This window comes from Bos taurus, chromosome 9 (assembly GCF_002263795.3).
Source record: "Bos taurus isolate L1 Dominette 01449 registration number 42190680 breed Hereford chromosome 9, ARS-UCD2.0, whole genome shotgun sequence".
Taxonomy (NCBI): Eukaryota; Metazoa; Chordata; class Mammalia; order Artiodactyla; family Bovidae; genus Bos; species Bos taurus.
In genome coordinates this window covers 84,831,879-84,848,091 of record NC_037336.1, presented here as the reverse complement: position 1 = coordinate 84,848,091, position 16,213 = coordinate 84,831,879, and the positions used below count along the sequence as shown (strand labels likewise).

The 16,213-nt window shown below is 42.4% G+C and overlaps 1 protein-coding gene across 4 annotated transcripts in view; it reads right to left on the bottom strand.

The window, feature by feature from the left end:
- Nucleotides 1-16,213, bottom strand: part of SAMD5 (sterile alpha motif domain containing 5) — a 141,318-nt gene that overhangs the window by 124,347 nt on the left and 758 nt on the right. Inside the window, exon 1 of one of the 4 annotated variants that reach the window (XM_059889846.1) lies at nt 1-16,213. This exon is cut by the window's left edge and continues 34,216 nt beyond it. The exons of the other annotated variants lie outside the window; for them this stretch is intronic. The gene's annotated coding sequence lies outside the window, so the exon portion shown is untranslated. 4 annotated transcript variants of the gene reach the window in all.

Below are 16,213 nucleotides of genomic sequence, written 5' to 3'. Positions count from 1 at the left end.
TGCCAACATCTGCTGGATCATGGAAAAAGCAAGAGAGTTCCAGAAAAACATCTATTTCTGCTTTATTGACTATGCCAAAGCCTTTGACTGTGTGGATGACAATCAACTGTGGAAAATTCTGAAAGAGATGGGAATACCAGACCACCTGACCTGCCTCTTGAGAAACCTATATGCAGGTCAGGATGCAACAGTTAGAACTGGACACGGAACAACAGACTGGTTCCAAATAGGAAAAGGAGTATGTCAAGGCTGTATATTGTCACCCTGCTTATTTAATTTATATGCAGAGTACATCATGAGAAATACTGGGCTGGAAGAAGCACAAGCTGGAATCAAGATTGCCAGGAGAAATATCAATCACCTCAGATATGCAGATGACACCACCCTTATGGCAGAAAGTGAAGAGGAACTCAAAAGCCTCTTGATGAAAGTGAAAGAGGAGAGTGAAAAAGTTGGCTTAAAGCTCAACATTCAGAAAACGAAGATCATGGCATCTGGTCCCATCACTTCATGGGAAATAGATGGGGAAACAGTGGAAACAGTGTCAGACTTTATTTTTTGGGGCTCCAAAATCACTGCAGATGGTGACTGCAGCCATGAAATTAAAAGATGCTTACTCCTTGGAAGACAAGTTATGACCAACCTAGATAGCATATTCAAAAGCAGAGACATTACTTTGCCAACAAAGGTCCGTCTAGTCAAGGCTATGGTTTTTCCAGTGGTCACATATGGATGTGAGAGTTGGACTATGAAGAAGGCTGAGCGCCGAAGAATTGATGCTTTTGAACTGTGGTGTTGGAGAAGACTCCTGAGAGTCCCTTGGACTGTAAGGAAATCCAACCAGTCCATTCTAAAGGAGATCAGCCCTGGGTGTTCTTTGGAGGGAATGATGCTAATGCTGAAGCTCCAGTACTTTGACCACCTCCTGTGAAGAGTTGACTCATTGGAAAAGACTCTGATGCTGGGAGGGATTGGGGGCAGGAGGAGAAGGGGACGACAGAGGATGAGATGGCTGGATGACATCACTGACTCGATGGATGTGGGTTTGAGTGAACTCCAGGAGTTGGTGATGGACAGGGAGGCCTGGCGTGCTGTGATTCATGGGGGTCACAAAGAGTTGGACACGACTGAGCGACTGAACTGAACTGAACTGAACTTTTCATCTTAACTGGATCCTGTAGTTAGCAAGTCCTAAGAATTACTCAGGGACTTCCCAGGTGGCTCAGCAGTAAAGAATCCATCTGCCAATGCATGAGACACAGGAAACACAGATTCAATCCCTAGGTTGGGCAAATTCCCTGGAGGAGGGCATAGTAACCCACTCCCGTATTCTTGCCTGGGAAATCACAAGGACAGTGGAGCCTGGTGGGCTACAGTCCATAGGGTTGCAAAGAGTCAGATACAACTGAGCAGCTAAACACACACACGCACAAAAATTACTCAACTTTTTTAATGTAAAATATTTCCCCTTCATAAAGACCATCTACCACTTTATTACTTTCTGGCCATGAAAATATGCCTAATACTTAAAGCAGTACTACTTTTGTCAATCAAGAGTTTCCCAAGAACAGCATCCTAATCCAGCAGTATTTCATTTTGCATTGATACATGACTACCTTGCTATACTAATGCTAAGTCGCCTCAGTCGTGTCCGACTCTGTGCGACCCCATAGATGGCAGCCCTCCAGGCTCCCCCGTCCCTGGGATTCTCCAGGCAAGAACACTGGAGTGGGTTGCCATGTCGTTCTCCAATGCACAAAAGTGAAAAGTGAAAGTGAAGTCAGTCAGTCGTGTCCGACTCTTAGCGACCCCATTGGACTGCAGCCTACCAGGCTCCTCCGTCCATGGGACTCTCCAGGCAAGAGCACGGGAGTGGGGTGCCATTGCCTTCTCTGGTGCATGGCTACTTTAAAGTGCCTATATCTTTACTGCATGATTGATGGCCAGCTTGGGAAGCGTTGGGTGCATCCATTTCTACAAACTAAGCAGAATACAGCAACTGAGGTAGCTGTTTCATCTAGAAACATACCATTCTTGTATCCCATCTTTAATATTCGCTTCAATGGCCTTTTTAAATGAAAGTCATTCTATTTGACCTTTCCACAAATGTTTGTCAATCAAGGACTTGCTCCAATAATATTTCTTACAGAGTTCTCCAGTTTTATCTTTATTATAAGTAGACTGTTGTTTCTATACAAAGCCAAACATTCACATTAAAATGAATGCCACTTCCATTTCTTTTATAAGGGTTTTCTATTTAACATGGCATCTGACAAGCAGCCCCATCTGTATTTTCCACTAAAAGGGGTGGGGTGGGGTGGGGGCAGAAAGGGCGAAGACTAATTGATCAGGGAATACAAGGTATGTGGGGGAAGTGGAAGAGTAGGAGGAGAAGAATGTAATTCTAGAATCTGGGAGCAATTTCCTGAGCTGCACATGGTGGTGAGGGGGGGAGCCCATTTTGGCTGTGAAAACGGTAAAATCAATAAAGATTCAAGTTAACCCCTCACCCCCCTCAGAGTCTCTGCCCTCTGGTTCAAAGACAAAATGTCTCCACAAACCAGAAAACTAAATCATTACTCACAACTCCGTGTCAACTGCCTTTTGAGTAAGAAGAGTGTGGCGCTGGTCCCCCCATCTCCCCGCTGTCACTGCCTCTCCTGCTTGTCTAGACAGAGATGACAACCTCCAAAAGCTACTGGCAGAAGTCAACTGTAATAATATCATGACAACAACTGTCGCAGCGCTTACCAAACTGAAGGTAAATGTCAAACATCATCGTGAAAGGAAAGATACGTAGTATAAAAGAATGTGACAATAATCTGGGCGTGAGATCACAAAATTCCTACCCTCACACCCAGGTTGCTTCAAAAGACATCACTTAAGGATGGTTTCATGTCAGGAAATCTGTTCATGCAATACATCAAGCAGCAGGCCCAAGAAGAAAAAGACTCTCAACTATTTTTAAGTTGCAAAAAAAGACATTTACTAGAATCAAATGTCCATTCCTAATAAAAAATGCCTACAAAGTTACTAAAACCAAGATGCTCTTCAACATCATGAAGGATACCCTAAGCTGAGAGCCAATGGCAGAATACTAACAAAATCCTTGTAGCACGTCCATTAAAATTTGGAATAAGACAAAAACATCTACTTACCATTATTATTTAGCACTGCCATATAAACTCTAGCCAATGCAATAAGACCAGAACAGACAAATAAAAGCTATAATTCCTGTGAAAGTAGGTGACAAAATTTTGTCTATATCAGATTACATATAACATTAGAACTTTATCTTATATCATGTCCCTAAATAAATTTCAGATGAATTAGAGAGCTTGGTGTAAATCTGAAACCAAAAAAATTAATTGGAGATATAGGTAAATATTAACTGATTTTTTTTAATAGAGAAGGAATTTAAGGATAAAATAATCACAAATATTATAAGGATAATATCATAAAATATTATAAGGATAAAAGTAATCATGAAAATAGAGATTGATTATATTTCTTCATTAAAAAAAGAGAAAACCATAAAAAGCAAACGGTAAATTGGGCAAAATATTTTCAACTGTTATACCAGACAAATAAAGTATATATGTTATTGATAGTATAAAAGCTTTTTGAAATTAGGAAAAGAACAACTAGCCTCAACAGAATCACAAGGACATAAACTAATAATTTAAGATAAGTCTTCATATTAAGAATAACCTCATAATCATACGGTTTTGTATTATACCACAAACATTACCCAGACGTTTTGAGGAATTACTATCCGTCAGTTACTCTCTGAGGTGTTTCTCATATACTGTCTCTGTATTCAACACTCTTTAACAAGTGGGTGATAGTGCACCCATTTTATAGATGGAGCAACTCAGTTTTAGAAAGATTAAATAATTTGTCCAAGTAAATGGTAAAAAAAAAAAAAGATTTTAAGTTCAATTCTAAGTCTGTATCCTCTATATTCCTTCAGTCTCAAAGAAACAACTAAAATTATTGATAAGGTAGAATACATAAGAGTTTAAAAATTTTGGACATCCAAAAATAAATCATAAAATTCTAAGCTAAACCAACACTCTGAAAAACCTCTGCAACCTTTATGCAACAATTATTATTTTCCTTAATATAGAAAGAATTCTCGCAAAGCAACCGGAAATAGTGTAAGACCAACAAAAAAAAAAATAGGCAAACACCATTAAAAGCACTACGTAATTATAAATAATCGGAGCAGGCAATGGCATCCCACTCCAGTACTCTTGCGTGGAAAATCCCATTGATGGGGGAGCCTGGTAGGCTGCAGTCCATGGGATCACGAAGCAACTTCGAGATCTGAGCAACTTCCCTTTAACTTTTCACTTTCATGCATTGGAGAAGGAAATGGCAACCCACTCCAGTGTTCTTGCCTGGAGAATCCCAGGGACAGGGGAGCCTGGTGGGCTGCCGTCTATGGGGTCACACAGAGTCGGACACGACTGAAGTGACTTAGCAGTAGCAATTATAAATATAAAAGCTACAAATATAAAACTATGTTGATTGGTAATCTAAGAAATATCATTCAAAGAATGATGAAATACTACTTCTCAAACATGACATTTTCAAATAATAAAGAAATTAAATAATCAATAATAACATGGGTAAGGCTTCAACCCAATAAGAAAATGACTGAATTAATTATGGTGTTAAACTAAGATGGAATATGTCTTAGTATTAAAATCATCAAATGATATTTGCTAACACAAGAATAGCCTTACCCGTCTTCTTATCCAATACCAGATTTGTGCATGTGTATAAGACAGAAATTCTAATTCATGGGTAATTTTTAAAGAAATACACTATGAGGGTTAGAAATGGTACAGACCATTTTAAATTTCTTCTCAATCTGCTTTAGTATTTTCCAAATTTTCTCAATTCAGTGTATTCACTTTTCAATCAGAAATATTTTAAAATTGTATTAGAAACAATGATTTATACACTATCAATAAGAACACTTTAAATTTGTATAGTTCTTTTAGAATTTACAAAGTAACCTTATAAATATTATTCCATTTAATTCACACAACAGTCTTTTGAGATATATACTGGCACCATTTAACAAAATAAATAATTTTTATTAAACTAAAAAGATTAAGTTTCTTTATGTCTTCCAAGGACAGGGCAGAGAGAGGGGCAGGCAAAGACGAGCCCTTAAAAGAAAATGAAACTCTGAATTATGAGCATGCCCTAAAGAAACTCTAAACAATGTCAGTGATACAACATTTCTCCCTGAAAAAATCTTTTGTTGGCCTAACTTCTAGCTGTCACAGTTACTGTCAAGTGATAATGGTATTACATTCACTTCAAACTAGCATCTTTTATTACCTGTCGTTTTATAAGCATCGTGTTCTACGTGGGAGTTAATTCACAGAACTCCTGGTTATATAACTGGGACCAACCCACAAACTGGGTTCTAAGAGTCCTTTTCTAAAATAAGCTGGTAAAAGTGGTCATGTCTCTCCCATGGTACTACATGAATAAGTCAAACAGACTGAAAATAAACAATGTTAGCACCATGATTGGTTAAAAAACAAACAAAACTTGAATTAGTTCAATTCTATTATTCTTATGTGACCACTTAAAGAGTTTTCATTTGTGTTGAAAAGTCAAAACGGGAACACAGTACAAACTGGTACAAACTGCAAGCGGGTCGTATGTTAGTTTGGTTAAGTGCAAATTCTATTCCATAGATGAAATGGTTTTACTAAATTTGAATTCTTTAAAACTGAAATGCATTCCTTATTTTAATTGTTAACTGTTTAAAACAAAAAATCAAGAAAATAAATACTGTACATTATTTTCTGACTTGTACTTAAAATAATCTTGTCAAATAGAGGTAGAATGCTAAAAAAATACAGGTGTCAAATCAACAGGCTCATCTCTAGTCTCATTATAAAGTTATGCTCTAAGAAAAATACCTTAAAATTGGAATAGCTGTTCATTAGGATTTTGGTAAAGAATACACACGAACTGTTTTCCTTGTCTTTTGAGCATGTTCCAAATGTGGTAGATCTTATTTTGCTGGTATTTATAACTTTATGGAAACATAATAGGAAGGTTTTAAGGGCTCATCAGACCATTTATTTCGATTAGAAGCGGTAATGAAATCTGTTTAAACTATTAGATATCACTTAGTCTCTATGTAAGACAGATTGTATACTTAATGCCTTTTGGCATGATCCACAATTCCTTGTCCTTAATACTTTCATATTGACTGAAAACAAGGATTCTCTTCCTACTCCACCCAAACCTCCTCAAGCCCAAATCAGCAGTTTGATCGCAAATAGCACTTTTCATAAACCTTAGAAAATAACTGTTATAAACCTTTAGCTCACATGCTGGCAGTAGCAATAATAAGCCTTAGCTATAAGAAGCCTTAGCTATAAGCCAAGGATGGCCTCCCTGGTGGTTCAGAGGTTAAAGCGTCTGCCTGCAGTGTGGGAGACCTCAGTTCAATCCCTGGGTTGGGAAGATCCCCTGGAGAAGGAAACGGCAACCCACTCCAGCATTCTTGCCTGGAGAATCCCATGGATGGAGAAGCCTGGTGGGCCACAGTCCACGGGGTCGCAAAGAGTCGGACACGACTGAGCGACTTGACTTTCACTTTCACTTAACTTTCATAAGCCAAGGATTCGATGCTGTTTCTAGCTCTACACAGACTACGACCTTGAAAAGTGACAACTGTCACAGTCCTGGATATACCTGCCCTCACCATGGGCAATGTTCTTCCAAATGCCTTTCCTTTCTGAAAAATGACACACTGGACCACTATACTCATGACATCACGCTGCTTGAACCTAGTGGGCAAGATGTACCAACTACTCTAGATGTACTGGTAAGACTTCTGCATGTCAGAAAGTGGGAAATCTAACAAAAATTCAGGGGCTTTCTATCTCAGTGCAACTGTCAGGGGTCCAGTGGTGTGGGTTATACTGAGATATCCTATCTAAAGTAAGGATGAGCTGTTGCATCTGGCCACTCTGACAATCAAAGAAGGGGCACAGTGCCCCTTTGGATTCTGGAGAAAACCTATGTCCCTTCTGGATGTGCTGCTTCAGCCCTTTTACCAAAAGACCCCTCCAAATCCATTAGTTTGAGTGGGGCCCAGACCAAGGGATTCCCTGGTAGCTCAAACGGTAAAGAATCTGCCTGCAATGCAGGAGACCAAGTTCAATCCTTGGTCGGGAAGATCCCCTGGAGAAGGGAACGGCTACTCACTCCAGTATTCTTGCCTGGGAAATTCCATGGACAGAGGAGCCTGGTCGGCTATAGTCCATGGGGTCGTAGAGAGTCAAATACAACTGAGCGACTGACACTTGCACTTTGAGAGCAGGGGAAGGCTAGGCACCAGGTCCAGGCTGCCATGCAGACAGCTTGGACATCTGGGCACATGCTCCAGCAGGTTGGCAGTGCCTGTCCTCTCAGTGGCAGGGAGAGATGCGCTGTTTGGAGGTGCTTTGGGGAAACCTCCAAAGGTAAATCGGTGCAGACCTTTAGGATCTTGGAACAAGACTCTACCGAACCTTAGTTTTGAACATCTAGCCTCCAGAACCGGCAGAGAATAAATTCCTATTTTTTCACACCTCCAGTTTGTGGGAGTTTATGATCACAGTCCTAAGAAATGGATAGAAATTTTGTTCTAATGACTTCAAGGGTATTAGCTCATCTAATCACTTTAAGGACTACAGCCCACCAGGACCCTCTGTCCATGTGATTATCCCAGCAAGAATACTGGAGTGGGTTGCCATTTCCTCCTCCAGTGGATCATCCTGACCCAGGGTTCGAATCCATAACTCTTAAATTTCCTGCATTGACAGGCAATTCTTTGCCATTAGTGCCACCTGTACAAGGACCAATCACCTTAAGAGTCACGAGTATTACTATTTTTTAGAGAGGGGCTTCCCAGTTTGCTCAGCTGGTAAAGAATCCGCCTGCAATGCAGGAGACACTGGTCCGATTCTTGGGTCAGGAAGATCCCCTGGAGAAGGGACAGGTTACCCACTCCAGTATTCTTGGGCTTTCTTGGTGGCTCAGACACTAAAGAATCTACCTGCTAATGCAGGAGACGTAAGAGACTCAGGTTGGATTCCTGTATTGGGAAGATCCCCAGGAGGAGGGCATGGAAACCTACTCCAGTATTCTTGCCTGGAGAATCCCATGGACAGAGGAGCCTGGCAGGTCAGTATATAAGGTCACAAAGAGTCAGACACGACTGGGTGACTAAGCACACAGCAGAGAGAGGAGCCAAAGATAACCTTGCATGGGGCAGAGGTGGGACATGAACTCTGCAGTCTGCTTCTGAGCCTGTGCTCTTAACCACTAGACCATCATGTCAACAGAGGAGTAACAGGAACCCACATGCTTCTCTCACCTGGATAACCTGAATGGGCTGTCATCACCATAGAAACTATGTCCTCTTAGTTTGGGAGCTCAGCTCTCTAACTAGGCTCTCAGCACCCTGCTGTTGAAGGCAGGTTCTGAGTATCTGAAGGGTAGGTGACTGCCCAGCATTCGACTTGAAGGCTCCCTGCAATCCCCACAAATATCCGCTATTTTTTGGTAAGGGATTGATTTTGTTAATGGCAGACTGCCCAGGCTGGCACAACCCCGAGGGTGATCCCTTTCTTCAATTTTGCACCTTGGCACCCTACCTGCATTATCTTGGTCCTGGCCCTGCTGCCAATATCTTCTTTTCAAATGACTTGCAAGAATAGCACTTTAAGTCCTAGTTCTTCTTTGATACTACTTAATGAAGAAAAACATTTTGATTTTAAACTTCATTACCTGACTGGAGTCTCAACCACAGTTGATCTTGTTTTTTAACATCTGAAATGAAGACAAGCATAAAATTCTCCAATCCTTGCTAACTTTTGGAAGTAATATTCAACTTTTACATGGTGCATCCATTCAGCAATGGGCTGGACCCTCAACATCAAGGTCCATTAAAGAGTAAGCAGAAGGATATCTGTCTAGTTCTCTACAATAAAGCCAAGGGCTTGGCACATGGCATTTGTTCAATGTTCATCAAGTACGGCGGGCGGATGGATTGATGGATGCGTGGATGGATGGATGGCTGAGGGTCCAGGGATGCTGAAACTCCATAGAAACTAAACTATGAGGAGCATGATGAAACGGGCAGCCCTGCCAGCACCCAAGCTCATCTCCTCTCTCTCTTTTTTATCCACAGTACTCTTTTCAGGGAATAAGACCAAACAAACAAAAAAACCTAGAAAGATCATATCTTGCCCAGATTGAGGATACTTGATGATATTGATTTGATTTGAAAAAGCTGAAATTTGCCAACGTCCAGACTGTCCAAAGTAACTTCATAAAGGCAGAAATTCCTGGGAGAAGGGATATTTATTGTCATTTCAGCTTCTGCCAGGACCCAAGGCACAACTCCAAAGGACACAAGCCTATCTGTGCCAACCTCTTTCTAAATATTTCTTCTATATCCTTCACCCTGGTGCCAGACACAGGAGCCCTCATGCTACCTCCAAACACCTTCATCCCAAGCCATCTCTCCCAGACACCTATGAATAACCCTATTACCATGAAAGTCTGTGGTGTGAATGAAGTTTAACACTCCTATAGTATTATTAAGTAAGGTTATACTAACTGAAACAGCTCTAGTTGGTAGCGTGTGCCTAGGAGGTATTTTCCAGTGAAATCTATATACCTGCTTCATCCACAATCTACCCTAGAGCCCCCTTCCGCTTTCCCAAGTCTGCTAGAAAACAGGATACCTTTACAGTTCCCTACCATCCACATCTTCATGGCAAGTAGATGGGGAGACAATGGAAACAGTGAAAGACTATTTTCTTGGGCTCCAAAATCACTGCAGATGGTGACTGCAGCCATTAAATTAAAAGACGCTTGCTCCTTGAAAGAAAAGCTATGACCAACCTAGACAGCATATTAAAAAGCAGAGACATTACTTTGTCGACAAAAGTTCATCTAGTCAAAGCTATGGTTATTCGAGTAGTCATGTATGGATGTGAGAGTTGGACTGTAAAGAAAGCTGAGTGCCGAAGAATTGATGCTTTTGAACTGTGTTGTTGAAGACTCTTGAGAGTCTCTTGGAGATCCAACCAGTCCATCCTAAAGGAAATCAGTCCTGAATATTCATTGGAAGGACTGATGCTGAAGCTGAAGCTGAAGCTCCAATACTTTGGCCATGTAATGTGAAGAACTGACTCACGGAAAAGACTCTCATGCTGGGAAAGATTGAAAGCAGGAGGAGAAGGGGACAACAAAGGATGAGATGGTTGGATGGCATCACCAATATGATGGACATGAGTTTGAGCAAGCTCCAGGAGTTGTTGATTGAAAGGGAAGCCTGGCATGCTGCAGTCCATGGGGTCACAAAATGTCAGACACGACTGAGCAACTGAACTGAACTGAACCATCCACATCTACCATAACCCCCATGCACAAGCATGGCCAAACTTACATAACACAACATCATACATAGCTTATAACCTGCAGCACAAATATATGAATAGTGAGTGTGGTTTCTATTCATGTTTACTTATATAAATCCTTTTAGCATTGTTCTACAATATTTCTATTTAGGCAAAGGTGCTTCCCTCATGCCTCAGTAGTAAAGAATCTGCCTGCAATGCAGGAGACCCAGGTTCCATCCCTGGGTCGGGTAGATCCCCTAGAGGAGGGCATGGCAACCCACTCCAGTTTTCAGAGGAGCCTGGCAGGCTATATATAGTCCATGGGGTCACAAAGAGTTGGACACAACTGAAGCAACTAAGCAGAAGCAGCAGCATAAACACCAGATTCAAAATACCTAATATTTATCTATTAACACAATGTTCGCCAAAAATCTCTAATCTCTCCATCTATCCCCTCACTGGTATCATGTGGGCAGAGAGAGAAAGGAAGACTCTTCAATGTCACCCCAACAAAGTTCCCAGTCTGCTCATCCATCCTCCTCTCTACCCCTCTGTCACAGAGAAAGCGTCTCCACCCCCTTTCCTTCCAGTTCTCTGGACACAATTCCCTCCACTTCCTTGATCTCTTGGGTCATCTCCCTTCTCCCATTATCTTCACAGGCTCCCTCTCCCTGACATTCTCCCACCAACACTCGGACACGCTATAGCTTCTCTCATTCTTGAAAAAAATACAAATTCACAAAACTCCTCGCTTGACCCAAATTCCCCCTTCTTCCTCCAGATGTAGCTTCAGTTCTATCTTCTCAGTCTGACTTCGTTAAAAAGTTGTCTGCAGTACATCCAGACAATGGAATATGACTCAGCACTAAAAAGAAATGAGCTATCAAGCCATGAAAAGACCCAGAGGAATCATAAATGCCTATCGCTAATAAGTGAAAGAAACCAATCTGAAATGGCTACAGAACTCTTAACTATGTGATGTTCTGGAAAAGGCAAAACTATGGAAATAGCAAAAAAAAAAAAAAAAAATCATTTGTCCCCAGGTGTTGGAAAAGAGAGGGATGAATGGGCAGAACACAAAGGATTTTTAGGGCAGTGAATATACCCTGCTTGATACCATAATGATGGCTATGTGTCATTCAGTATACATTTGTCCAAAGTCACAGAATACATACCATCAATAGTGAACCCTAATGTAAAATCTGAACTTTAGATGATTACAATATACTGATGTAAGTTTATCAATCATAACAAATGTACCACTTCTGGTGGGGGATGCAGATAAGACAGGCAACCATGCTTGGGTAGGGGCCGGGGTAGATAGGAAATCTCTGTACCATTCTCTCAGTTTTGCTGTGACCTTAAAACTGTGCTTTTAGAGACTTTCAGGATGGTCCAGTGGTTAAGATTTCACCTTCTAATTCAGGGCATATGAGTTTTATCCCTGATCGGAGAGCTGAGATCCCACACGCCTCATGGCCAAAAAACCAAAGCATAAAACAGAATCAATATTGCAACCAGTTCAATAAAGACTTTAAAAATGGTCCACATAAAAGAATCTTATTTTAAAATCTTAAAAAAAATAAAACTGCTCTTTAAAAAAATTAAGTCTTTAAAAAGAAAAAGTTTGTGCTCCCCATTTTTACTTCCTCTCTGTCCATCACTTTAACCTGCTATTTCAGAGGTCTCCGCTGGCATGGCTGCTACTTCCCATGGATACACTTATTTCTTATCCTGCTTGGTCGCACTCTGACCTCCTGACCAGTCCCTCCTCCTTGAAGCAACACTGCTTCCGAAGACTCACCCTTTCACCTCCCTCCAAGGTTCTTCATCCTCCGCCCATCTCTCAAATCCTGGTTTTCCCCAGGGTTCTGTCTGGGTCCCTTCTCTCTTCTCCTTCTACAGCTTACTCATATTTGTTGCTTCAACATGGGGACAACTCCCAAATCTGTATCTTTTGCCCCAGCATCTTTTCTCTGCTCCATAGCCATGTTTCTAACTGTTAACTAGATAAATATGTACAAATATGCCTCCGGCATTGGACACTCAGTGTGTTTAAACCCGAAGGCAACATCTTTGTTTCTAAACTTGCTTTTCTCCTGGGTTCCCTACTCAGGAGAGGGCTTCACAACCCTAGACTGGAACTCTCTACCTGTCATTTCAACCTCCCTCCTCTCTCACCCTTGTCATTCAAATAGTCATCCAATCCTGGCTCACTTACCTCCATGGCACCTCCCGCTGTCGCCAAGCAGTCCAGGCTGCAGCACGTGTCTCCTGACACTGCAACCTCATCCTAATCATTTACTCCATCTCTGGTCAGGATCCATCAATAGCTCCCCTCTTGAGATACAGTCCAAGTCCATTCAGGACCAGCCCCCGCCTGTCTCCACCTCCTACCACTTCCTCCAAGCACTCTGTGCTCCAGCCAGACTGAATCCCTCTACATCCCCTCTGCCCTGCTAGATGGTGCCATCCCTCGCCTTCTGGCCCTTGAGCACACCATTCTCTCTGCCTAGAACATTTGTTCTCTTTAGGTCGCTCCTCTCCTTCAGGCTAACCCCTGCATCCTTCAGTTCTCAGACTAAAGACAGGTTCTAGAGAGCCTGTCATGACCCCACCTCCCGAGACTAGATTGGAGGCACCTGTCCATGGCTCATGTGCCTCCCATGAAAGCAATCAGCATACCTTATCATTGTTGTTCATTCTATTCTGTCTTCCCCACCAGATCCCAAGTTCCTTGAGGGCAGGGCTGGTGCATTCTGCTTATCTCAGTAACCTGGAGCCTGGCAGAGCCTCCAGAGAGAGAAGCTTGGTATTGAGAAGGAGCTTCCCTGGTGGCTCAGATGGTAAAGCATCTGCCCGCAATGAGGGAGACCTGGGTTTGATCCCTGGGTTGGGAAGATCCCCTGAAGAAGGAAATGGCAATCCACTCCAGTATTCTTGCCTGGAGAATCCCACGGACAGAGGACCCTGGTAGGCTACAGTCCATGCGGTCGCAAAGAGTCAGACATGACTGAGCAACTTCACTTCCTTTTTTTCTTGTACAAGCTTTACCTAATACTTACTTTGTGAAAACATGTCCTCATTTCATGAAGGTAGAAAATCACCACAGTCAGAGAAGCTAAGGACAGGGCAAAGGAGGGAGTCATTCAATGTTTTTAGATTTTAAGCAGCGCTTTTTCCAAAGCTATACTGCCTTTGGAAAACAAAGAGAAACTTACTTTTCTTACACTTTAACTGACCTAAAAGAGGAAATTAACAACTGTTGATAAGATGTAATGAACATAGCAGTGTGGCAGAGTTCCTGGTAATATTATCTGTTATTGAGGCAAATACTACAATCCTACAGTCCTTTCAAGTAATTCTTGGGGAAACTCTGCAACTTACTTTCTTCTGTAAGGGCTCACTCTTCCTGCCTTGATCACCCTTGGTAAAATCTGCTTTCAAACCATCTAATAATCTCACCACAGTACAAAAAAATTACAAGGATCAGCCATGCAGAGACTATAAAGAAGAGGTGAGGCCTCTCTAATAAGCAGAATTCCAAATGCACATAATAAACATTATATTTTCTGATCATAACAGAGCCAAGGAATCTGAGGAAATTAAAAATTGGATCACATTTTAAAGAGGAGTCCTAAACCTGTCTGTAAAGAAACAAGCTGCATCCAAAAACATCTTAAATAAACTAAAATCCAAAACTGAAAGAGATAATGGACACATAAGCAACAAATTCAGAATGACCAACATAATCTGGCACTATACACGTGCATGCTCAGTTTGGACTATACTAATTATATTTTGGTTTCTAAGTATAATTATTTATAATTTAGTGTATGTTTTTCTTGCAAAAAATATATAAAGTAACAGAATATTTTTACAATTAAATTTGTCAGCCACATTTTTCTGGTCCCCAGTTGGGAGCATCAGTGGAAGTGGTTCAAAAACATTCTGGCCTCATTTTATTCTTCAGTTTGAGAAAGAGAATTACATAGGCATAGAAAGTGAAAAAGGGTACATTTTTATTATCGAACATTATTGTTATGGGATTTACATATAGAAGTTGACCAAAATTATTATTTACATGAAAAGTAAATCGTACTACAATGTAAGCTGAAATTTTCTTCATTAAATTGCTCTTACCCATATCATACACTGATTTAGGCAGGAATGCACAGTCCAAAGCCGATGGCCGGGCACTCATGAGCTTAGAATCCTCCTCCACTGATTCTTTTTAGATTCTGTTTGATATCTAGTCTGTCTTTTTAAGCATCAGAATCAAAATGTGTTACTTCCTGCACATCAACCTTGCCTACAGCCCATCCTCTCCTCTGTCCTCCCAGCCCAGCACCCAGCTCTCCTCCTGAAGCATAAGCAATACCAAGTGACATGAACTTGTTCTTGGCATCCCTTTCTGGCCAGGACTTGACCTGTGCTCTCACCATGTGCCCAGGTGCTCACACTCTCACAGCCCAAGCCCACCTCACTTCCTGGGCTGTTATCACAGAAGTCTGAGTGGCCTGAACTCCTCTGTCTACTTTTTACAGTTTTCTTTGGAACTTCCTTGAATCCAGACGTTATGGTCTTCAGACTATAAAGCAATGCAAGCGCCCCAGACAAGCACACAACGTGTGGATTATCCGCCTGGCCCTGTTTGCAGGCGGTGTTCACTCCTGGCCAGCAAGAGCAGCACCACCATCATTTCCCCCTGAGCCTCTCTCTGTCCTGACTTTCCCGTTGAGGCGCTCCTTTTCCTACAGTAACCCCAGGCAGGCTTGAGGATTCCATGTACTGTCTACTTCCTCCTTTCAAGTTAGGACCCCTCTACCTGGATGGCTGCAGAAGCCTAAGCTGAACAGTCTCAGCTGGAGGCCGAGTTCTCGAAAGAAATAATCATTAAACGCTCAAATCCACAGTTCAGCCTTCCTCACACAGCGGCTGCCACAACTTCCCTGCTTCTTTCCAGGCTCCTTCCCTAGGGAATTCCTCACTGGTGACGAAAAATCTCACTTCCTTGGGTTGTGCCCTCCTTTCCCACATTCGAACCCACTGAGAAGTCCGTAGCACCTGCTTCATCTCACCTGAATTAATAATCAACCAAACTGGTGACCCAGCACAGAACTCAGCAGCGAACCTTCAGTGGCCCTGGGACCTCCAACGCCCTGAGCACCCACTACCTCCCTCTACCTAAGTCGAAGGAACTTATTCCAAGTGGGCCGACTTGGTTTTCTGTTAACTTTTCCCCTACACTGTTCAGGCCAGTCATTCGCGTTCCAAATGTGCAGCGGTGCTGGGATGCGACTGAATGGAATTGAGAGCAACAGGGCATCAATTCTCACTCTTTGATGAAAAGAGTTGGCCAGTTTCCCTTGGCAGCTTCTAGAAAAGGCAAGGAAAAGAACGAGAAAAAAGAAAGGTCGAGAACCATGTGGGGTTTAACCATTCTTCTGGTACCCCTAGACCCAAAAATACACGGAGGCTATCAAGAACTGCCCGGGGCCCCACTGGGGGAGCACCGGGCGTCCAGTTGCTGACCGAGACTACGCGGGGGACTTGGTCCTAGTGGAGAATTATTAACACCTGGGTGAGAGGTCCTGTCTTAACACCAGGGAGGAGGGAATAAAAGAGCGAAGACAGAAAGAACACAGAAAAGGATCCCAATCGCCCGAAGCATCCTCGTCTCGCGTCGTCTCCCGGAATGGGCTGCCCCAAGCCGGAGCCGAGCGGCTGGGCGGGTCCCTAAGCCGCGCGCCCCGCGCTGTCCGGGCGGCGCC